The 7,976-nt window shown below is 40.1% G+C and overlaps 1 pseudogene; it reads right to left on the bottom strand.

The window, feature by feature from the left end:
• Window positions 1–558: 558 nt before the first annotated feature.
• On the bottom strand, window positions 559–6,737 carry LOC113294250 (annotated as a pseudogene).
• Between the last annotated feature and the right edge of the window lie 1,239 nt (window positions 6,738–7,976).

Below are 7,976 nucleotides of genomic sequence, written 5' to 3'. Positions count from 1 at the left end.
GATGGTTTGGCATCTACTTCCTTATGCAATCTGTTGGGAGGTGTGGAATGAGCACAATAGAAGGGTGCATGGAGGAAGATCCAAGACAGCGTATGAATTGGAAATTGCGGTTAAACAATGGATTTACCTGTGGATCTCATCAACGGAAACGTTTAAGGATTATACTGTGAACCAGATAATAACAAACTGGAAGGATATTATGAACTTGTAATTGATCAGTCCTTTCTCTTGAAGGGCTGATGACTTTGTATATAGTCCGTACATATTTTTCATTTTAATATATCCTTCTTTTCTCAAAAGAAAAACAATTGTTGTTGGAGCATCATTCTCATTGACACTCGTTGTTAATTCTTAAACAATCATATATAGCTTCGGAAAGCTGTGGGCATCATCAGGGGTTCAACTTAAAAAAGAAAAAAAACCGAATGGTTCGTTGAATGCATCTACACCATAAACCATATATGTAGCACTACAAATAAAAAATGGGAAACATCGACCACGCACAAAATAACCGAACAAATATGATTCTGCCGGAATATCACTATGTAGATAGCTTTTTCAACCTTACAAATCAAGATAACATAATTTCAGAGCTTCATCATTATTTTAGGTAACCTATATCATGCATACGGTTCTTATTTGAGAAGCTCCAATAATTAGCTGAACCTTAACGTGGGCAAAACACAACCCTGTAGTTTGTACCACCAGGGAAAGTAAAAGTACTAGTCGCGTCGTCTTTCGCGTAACTATAAGCATCAGGACACCTTTCCTTGAAAAATCTTGAGAAATCAGTGGCTTCACAGCTGCCTGAAATGCAACAATACTGGTCAGCCTTGAAAACTGTGCATGGGTTATTACAACCACCTGGTGCTCTCAGTGCACTTGGACACTGCCCGATGATATCCGCTGTGCATTTGATTCCCCGGCAACCAAGTAGGGCTAAAGTCCATGGGTACGTTAAATCCATCAACAAGAGAAATATGAAAGAAATCTAAGTTATTGAATTGATTTAGTGCATATTCTGCTAGAGTATTTGGTGGCTGACCAAAACTGGTACATTCGAGAAGTCCATTACAATCACCAGTTTCGCATCTGCCACGGTGTCACACGCCCATTTAATCGTCTAAAATTTTTATGGGACATGACCGACAATATTCTGTGGTTCAGTGATTCATCATTACCCACAAGTACTCAGCTTGGCATACTTGCATCAAAGTATGCATCTTCCTTCACTCCAAAGGCTTTGCACAACGGAAGTCTTTCCTCTTCTTTCTCTCTAACTCTTCATGCCCCCATAAGCATACGAGGTTATGCCATGCACTTCAACACTTCTCACACAAGATCAACAACATAATGAACACAAAAAACTAACACAATAAACCCATTTCATTGCATTAAGGAAGATTATACAAAACAGTCCATCACATGGACCAAAAAGGCCATCACCCTCTTGGTGATGCCTTTATTCTTTTAAGTATGAGACTACATGTATACAAAACTCTCCTATGTAATCCTACTGATTTTCCCACTCCTTAGGAATATTTATACAACAAACTCACCGGCCAAAACTTTTGTGCAACCGCTTGCACAAGCCTTAGACAGCCAAGTATCCAAGTAGTTTCCATAACCGCCAACTTTAACTGCCACCTTTTGTGTTGTCACGCAAACTAGTGCCACACCTGTTCTTGTTGGTTATGAATACTCTAATATGGTTATAAACACACTTTATAACCGTTCTCACTTGTCTTGCATCATTGGCACGCTTTTGAAGCTCGTAACCAACTCCTAACCGTCACTTTAGCCAAGTTGCACATTTTTTGTGCCTTACCGAATTGTTCCTCGCTTCAAAGCTCAGTTGGCCCTACATGCTTATCACTATAAGATAATGCACGGACAATCCTTATGCTTCAATCGCCGAGGCCAACTCCTTAGCTCAATCTGGTTATCTGGATCCATATGCTTCACTTAGCCAATATGCTTGACAATAGTAATGCGCACTCTCTCATAACTAGCTTGTTTTCATTATTCAATCTTTGGCCAGCCTTGAATTAATGCATAGACCAACTCTTGGCCTTTTCTACCTTCTTGCATTATCCTTGAGTTTGGGCCAACTCAATTCCACGGACATGCCAACATCGCATGTTGCATCTTGCAACTTTGGCCTAGTCTTGCCTTCTACTTAATGAAGCTTCATTGTGTTGGCCAATAACTTCATTACTTAGACAAATGCATTCACAATGTAGTGTCACTCTTGCACTTCATTGGCCCTGCGGGGTTATGCCATTCTTAGCACTTCACAGTCTACGTAGTGTCGCGCCATCATGGCTGCACACTGACTTGGCCTGCAACTCTGTAACACGTAATCATTATGCGCCACTTGCATTTCTGTTATAGACCTCCCCCACCCAATCTATTCAAAGTCCTCGTTGAACTCCACCAAGTATACTCAATATACTTGTTCTTCGGCCTTGTACACTTCTGAGCCACCCTCAGAATTCAGCGAACTTGTTTGTCCCTTATTCTTGCCAACTCTTTCTGCCTAGTACCATATCCCATCACTTAGCTTACTGCCTTGCCATTGATCCTACTGACTTGCATTGTTGTTGTCACGTTGCGCACACGTTCCAACTCCCACTACAATCGCATATCAACACCCAAATGCATCTTGGAAATTCTTCTTGCCAATTCGCCGAATTAGGCCTCAACTTCGCATGAATCATTTTCTCCTAAGTGTACATAAGTAATGATTATTCCCAAATGATCACATTGATCATTGCCATAGTCTTTTCTCTTCAATTTTCGACTTTAGTTGCACCACGCAACATAACAGGACTTATACAAGACTTGGCCTCATTCTTCAATTATATGCGCCTACGCCAAATCATGCCATGCCTTAAGGTATGCACTCTATGACTCAATACCACTCTTGGTATGCGCCACAATATATAGCCTTTTCTACACTTCGCCAAGATCAGCACTTTCACTAGATTTGGCCTCCAAATCATATTGCAAACTTCACCTTCTTGGACTTGCATCATTTGTATGCCAAAGAACCTGCACCTTGCTGTTCTTTGCATGCACTGTCGCAACATCATGATTGAAATTCATGACTTTTGTATTGTCATGACTTAGATACCCGTGACATCACAACGCCTCTTTGGGCCAGGAATCCTCTTCACGCGCCTTTGAAACCAGCAATTTAAGCATCACTTGCTATTTCAAACTTCTACTCTTTAATGTGAAAAAAAAAACATCATGTTCTTCCAAACAATGAGTTACTCTTAACTCATATACTTGATGGACTTACATATTCATTCTTGCTGCGTTACTCCATGATATTGCTGCCAAATGCCTTTGCAGTTCCACATAACTCTCAACAGCAAACTCGACTATGCCACCAACTCCTATATTTGTTTCTTTTCACTTTCAGCGTCTTCTATTGCATATTTTGGCTTAATATTATATGTAGCATCTTCCACGCGAACTAGATTTACTTTGAAGAAAGAGGCAAGGATTTCATCTCAAATACCCTCATTCACTACTACCTTACATAGAGAGACTTCATTCCAACACCAAGGTCCACTCGAACCCAAACTGAAATTATACTCAAACTTGAGCAAAATACTCGCGCCAACTGATTGCAACTTGTAAGACCTAACAAGCCTTGCAATATTGACTTCAACTTCGCTTCTAAGCAACAAAGGGAGTGAGACAGCACCTACTTTCCCCAATGTAGCAATTCACTTTTCCACATGCACTCTTCCGACTATCAACGTTTGTATGCCACTTCCATAACGAAGCATACTATAATTGACAATTAGTTGAATACTCCTTTTAGACTGATGCTATCATTTTGCTTTAGCTTTCATGAAGATTTCTTCAATAATGGCCACATGCCATCGTTATGCATCACCACTACTTTGTCCTTATCTTTCCCGCATCCACAATTTGACCTTACTTGCATCTCTAAAGGCATTATGCACTTTGTCCATGCCCAAATCTCATTTGGCGCATGCTACTGTTGCATACATGTTATGCCAATTAGCACCCAAATCTTGACACAAACTTGTGCATCTTTGCACAAATGGAACTGACTTAACTTGGTGATTCTGAGCATCACCATAGAGCTCAGCAAATCCATATCACTCAATGAATTCCGCGGATAAACACTTTGGACAATTTTAACAAGGCCGTAATCTTGCAAATGAGGTGCCACTGCCTACGTTCTATGAAGCAAGAATGCCACGTTCTTCTTCAAACTTGGAACTCATTTTTACTGCCCATGCACAACTGGCAACTTTTGTCTTTCTCCTTCTCCAAAATCAACTTCAGTAGCAACAATTGTTGATTTGCAGTTGACAAGAATATCCACTTGTGGTTATGATCAAATGCAGGTCTTTGAACACCCTTGTTCAATCGTATTGATCCCACTCATAAACCAGGTGCAAACACACTCCTTGTGTGCATCTAGCATCAACGAAGAACTCTTTGCAAACGCAAGACCTTGGTGTATCGGTTTTTCCCTAACTTTCGCTTCCGTCTTCAGCCTTTCAGTAAGCTTTATGCTAAATAAGAATTGGCCATTCAATTCTTATTTTATGACATCACATTGCCACAAACATGTTGATTCACAATCAAACTTTGCATTACCACCAAGGTACATGCATTCAAGAGATAACTTTAATCTTCCATCAACTGGCTACAATGAGACACCTTCAATTCTATCACATAGAAAGGTTCCCCATCTTCTTTGCCACTGCAAAGGCTAACAACATCTTTGAATTCAGGAATTTTCGCAAAATCCCCATTACAACATGTAATGTACTCGCTACTGATAACACCACAAAGATATGCATTCCAAATGCGTAATCTTTGCATACTTGTAAGAAACATGGACTTTACACCTAACTTGCACCATAGAAGTCAGCATACTCCTTAGTTTTTTCATGCAATCACTTGAAAACTTGGTTTTCAATTATTCCTGCGCGTTCGCCTAACACTTTGGGCTGGAATGTTAACACCTTTGTCATAAACTTTATTGGCATGCTGCTACTTCAAGCTTCGAGTTCATTCCAATTGATCTTTCCACATAAGACCAACTTATTCTAGTCTCCATACTAGTGAAACCCAAAGAATTCACATCTGAATTTGACAAAAAAATGATATTAACTTGAGTAAAAGAGAGAAAAATCAGCAATTGTGTCCCGTAACACAACTCTGATACCTGCTGTCACACGCCCATTTAATCACCTAAAATTTTCATGGGACATGACCGGTAATAATATGTGGTTCAGTGATTCACCATTACCCACAAGTACTCAGCCTGGCATACTTGCATCAAAGTATGCATCTACCTTCACTCCAAAGGCTTTGCACAACGGAAGTCTTTACTCTTCTTTCTCTCTAACTCTTCATGCCCCCATAAGCATAAGAGGTTATGCCATGCACTTCAACACTACTCACACAAGATAAACAACATAATGAACACAAAGAACTGACACAATAAACCCATTTCATTCCATTAAGGAAGATTATACAAAACAGTCCATCACATGGACCAAACAGCCCATCACCCTCTTGGTGATGCCTTTATTCTTTCAAGTATGAGAATACATGTCTACAAAACTCTCCTATGTAAGCCTACTGATTTTCCCACTCCTTAGGATTATTTATACAACAAACTCACTAGCCAAAACTTCTGTGCAACCTCTTGCACAAGCCTTAGACAGCCAAGTGTCTAAGTAGTTTCCATAACCGCCAACTTTAACTGCCACCTTTTGTGTTGTCACGCCAAATGGTGCCGCACTTGTTCTTGTTGGTTATGAATACTCTGATATGGTTATAAACACACTTTATAACCATTCTCACTTGTCTTGCATCATTGGCACGCTTGTGAAGCTCGTAACCAACTCCTAACCGTCACTTTATCCAAGTTGCACATTTTCTGCGCCTTACTGAATTGTGCCTCGCTCCAAAGCTCAACCATCTTAGCCCTTCATGCTTATCACTCTAAGCTAATGCACGGACAATCCTTATGCTTCAGTCATCGAGGTCAACTCCTTAGCTCAATATGGTTATCTGGATCCATATGCTTCACTTAGCCAATCTGCTTGACAATAGTAATGCGCACTCTCGCATTACTAGCTTGTTTGCATTATTCAAGCTTTGGACATCCTTAAACTAATGCATAGACCAACTCTTGGCCTATTCTACCTTCTTGCATTATCCTTGAGTTTGGGCCAACTCAATTCCACGGACACGCCAACATGCCAACATCACATGTTGCATCTTGCAACTTTGGCCTAGTCTTTCCTTCTACCTAATGAAGCTTCATTGTGTCGTCCAATAGCTTCATTACATAGCCAAATGCATTTACAATGTAGTGTCACTCTTGCACTTCATTGGCCCTGCAGGGTTATGCCATTCTTAGCACTTGATAGTCTACGCAGTGTCGCGCCATCCTGGCTGCACACTGACTTGGCCTGCAACTCTGTAATGCATAATCATTATGCGCCACTTGCATCCCCATATGCGGGCTTGGGCTGTTCCATCAGGTACATTAATTTGCCATGGCTCGTTTGGTCCTAGTCGTCGGCCACCACCAGGTATGGCTGCTGCCATAGTGGGAAATCACATTGGTTCAATATGTCGAAGGTGGCTGCTTGAGTGATTGCCGTGAAAGAAAGCAACGAAAACAAAAGGATTGGAAAGAATATGAGGGAATGTAGAATTTTCATGTTGGTTTATGAACTTGAAATTGTCTGTAGGAATTGAACATCTCAAACCCCCTATTTATACACGATTGTCGGCATGGGTGAAGGGTCTATTCAAATCCGAACAAATTGGGTATTCCCGTATGAGTCACTCTATACAAGACATGCCGTTGGAAAATTGTGAACGTTATCTATACATTCAAGAATAATACCTTGACTTCAACTATGGTACATAGAAAAATGGTATGAGATGCCTTATGCCTGCAGTTTTAAATGCTATATCAATCCTAAAGTTCAGTCAATCCTTATCAGGGCTGTACTACAATCCTAACCTCCGACGACTTCTAGATTTTTGATTCTGTTAAGTCTTGCACGAGGGCGGCGAGTACTAATTTTTAGTTAATTACTTGTTCTAATTGAATATCAAGTCTACAAAATCTTAGTGACTTAGTCTGATTGAGTCAAATCTACAAAAGAGTGCTCTACAAAAAATATTAACTTGTAGTTAGGTCTTTTAAGTATCCTTATTTGAAAATGCAAGAATTAATTAAAGAAGATCAGTGGAAAATGCATGATTTAGTCTCGATCTTCTCATTCACGATGTGCATATGTATGTAAACAAAGTATACCACCTCTTAGAGCAACCACAATCACAACCAAATTTGGAGACTATAATCAAATTTGGTCGGAAAGTGAAGCGTTATGGGACGGATTAAAGCTAAATTTGATATGGTTTTCTAGAGTTTGAAACTAAATGTAGTCGCCGACCGAGACTATAACTAAATTTAATGGGACGTAGATATAATGTGCGTTGTAGGTTAGACGTGAATATAACGAGCGTATGGGATTGGGTGTAAGTATTGTGTCCGTTTGAGAGTGGAGCTAATACAAAGAACGTCTCAGTGGGGCGTTAATATAAACTTCGCCAAACTAAACGTTCACAAAATGTATGCATGATATCAGGTGTTGATATTATTCCCGCCTCATGTTTTTTTTCCATCAAACTCTCTTAGTACTTCCGTCTCACACTTGGACTCACGCTAGGATGGTGATTTTGTCAACGCCCCACGCCCCTATGTCTGGTAATAATAATACTTACGTCCCACATGGAGCGTGATTAATATTTACGCCCCATCTATGCGTTCACAATAAATACGCCTAACCTTCATGCATTTATTATAACTCCGCTCACTATCAAACTCACCGTAACTACACCAGACTAAATTGTAGTCTTTTACCGCAGCGCTTCACCCTCAAAAAAAT

This window comes from Papaver somniferum, chromosome 7 (genome assembly GCF_003573695.1).
Source record: "Papaver somniferum cultivar HN1 chromosome 7, ASM357369v1, whole genome shotgun sequence".
Lineage (NCBI taxonomy): Eukaryota > Viridiplantae > Streptophyta > Magnoliopsida > Ranunculales > Papaveraceae > Papaver > Papaver somniferum.
This window is presented reverse-complemented; position numbering and strand designations above follow the sequence as displayed.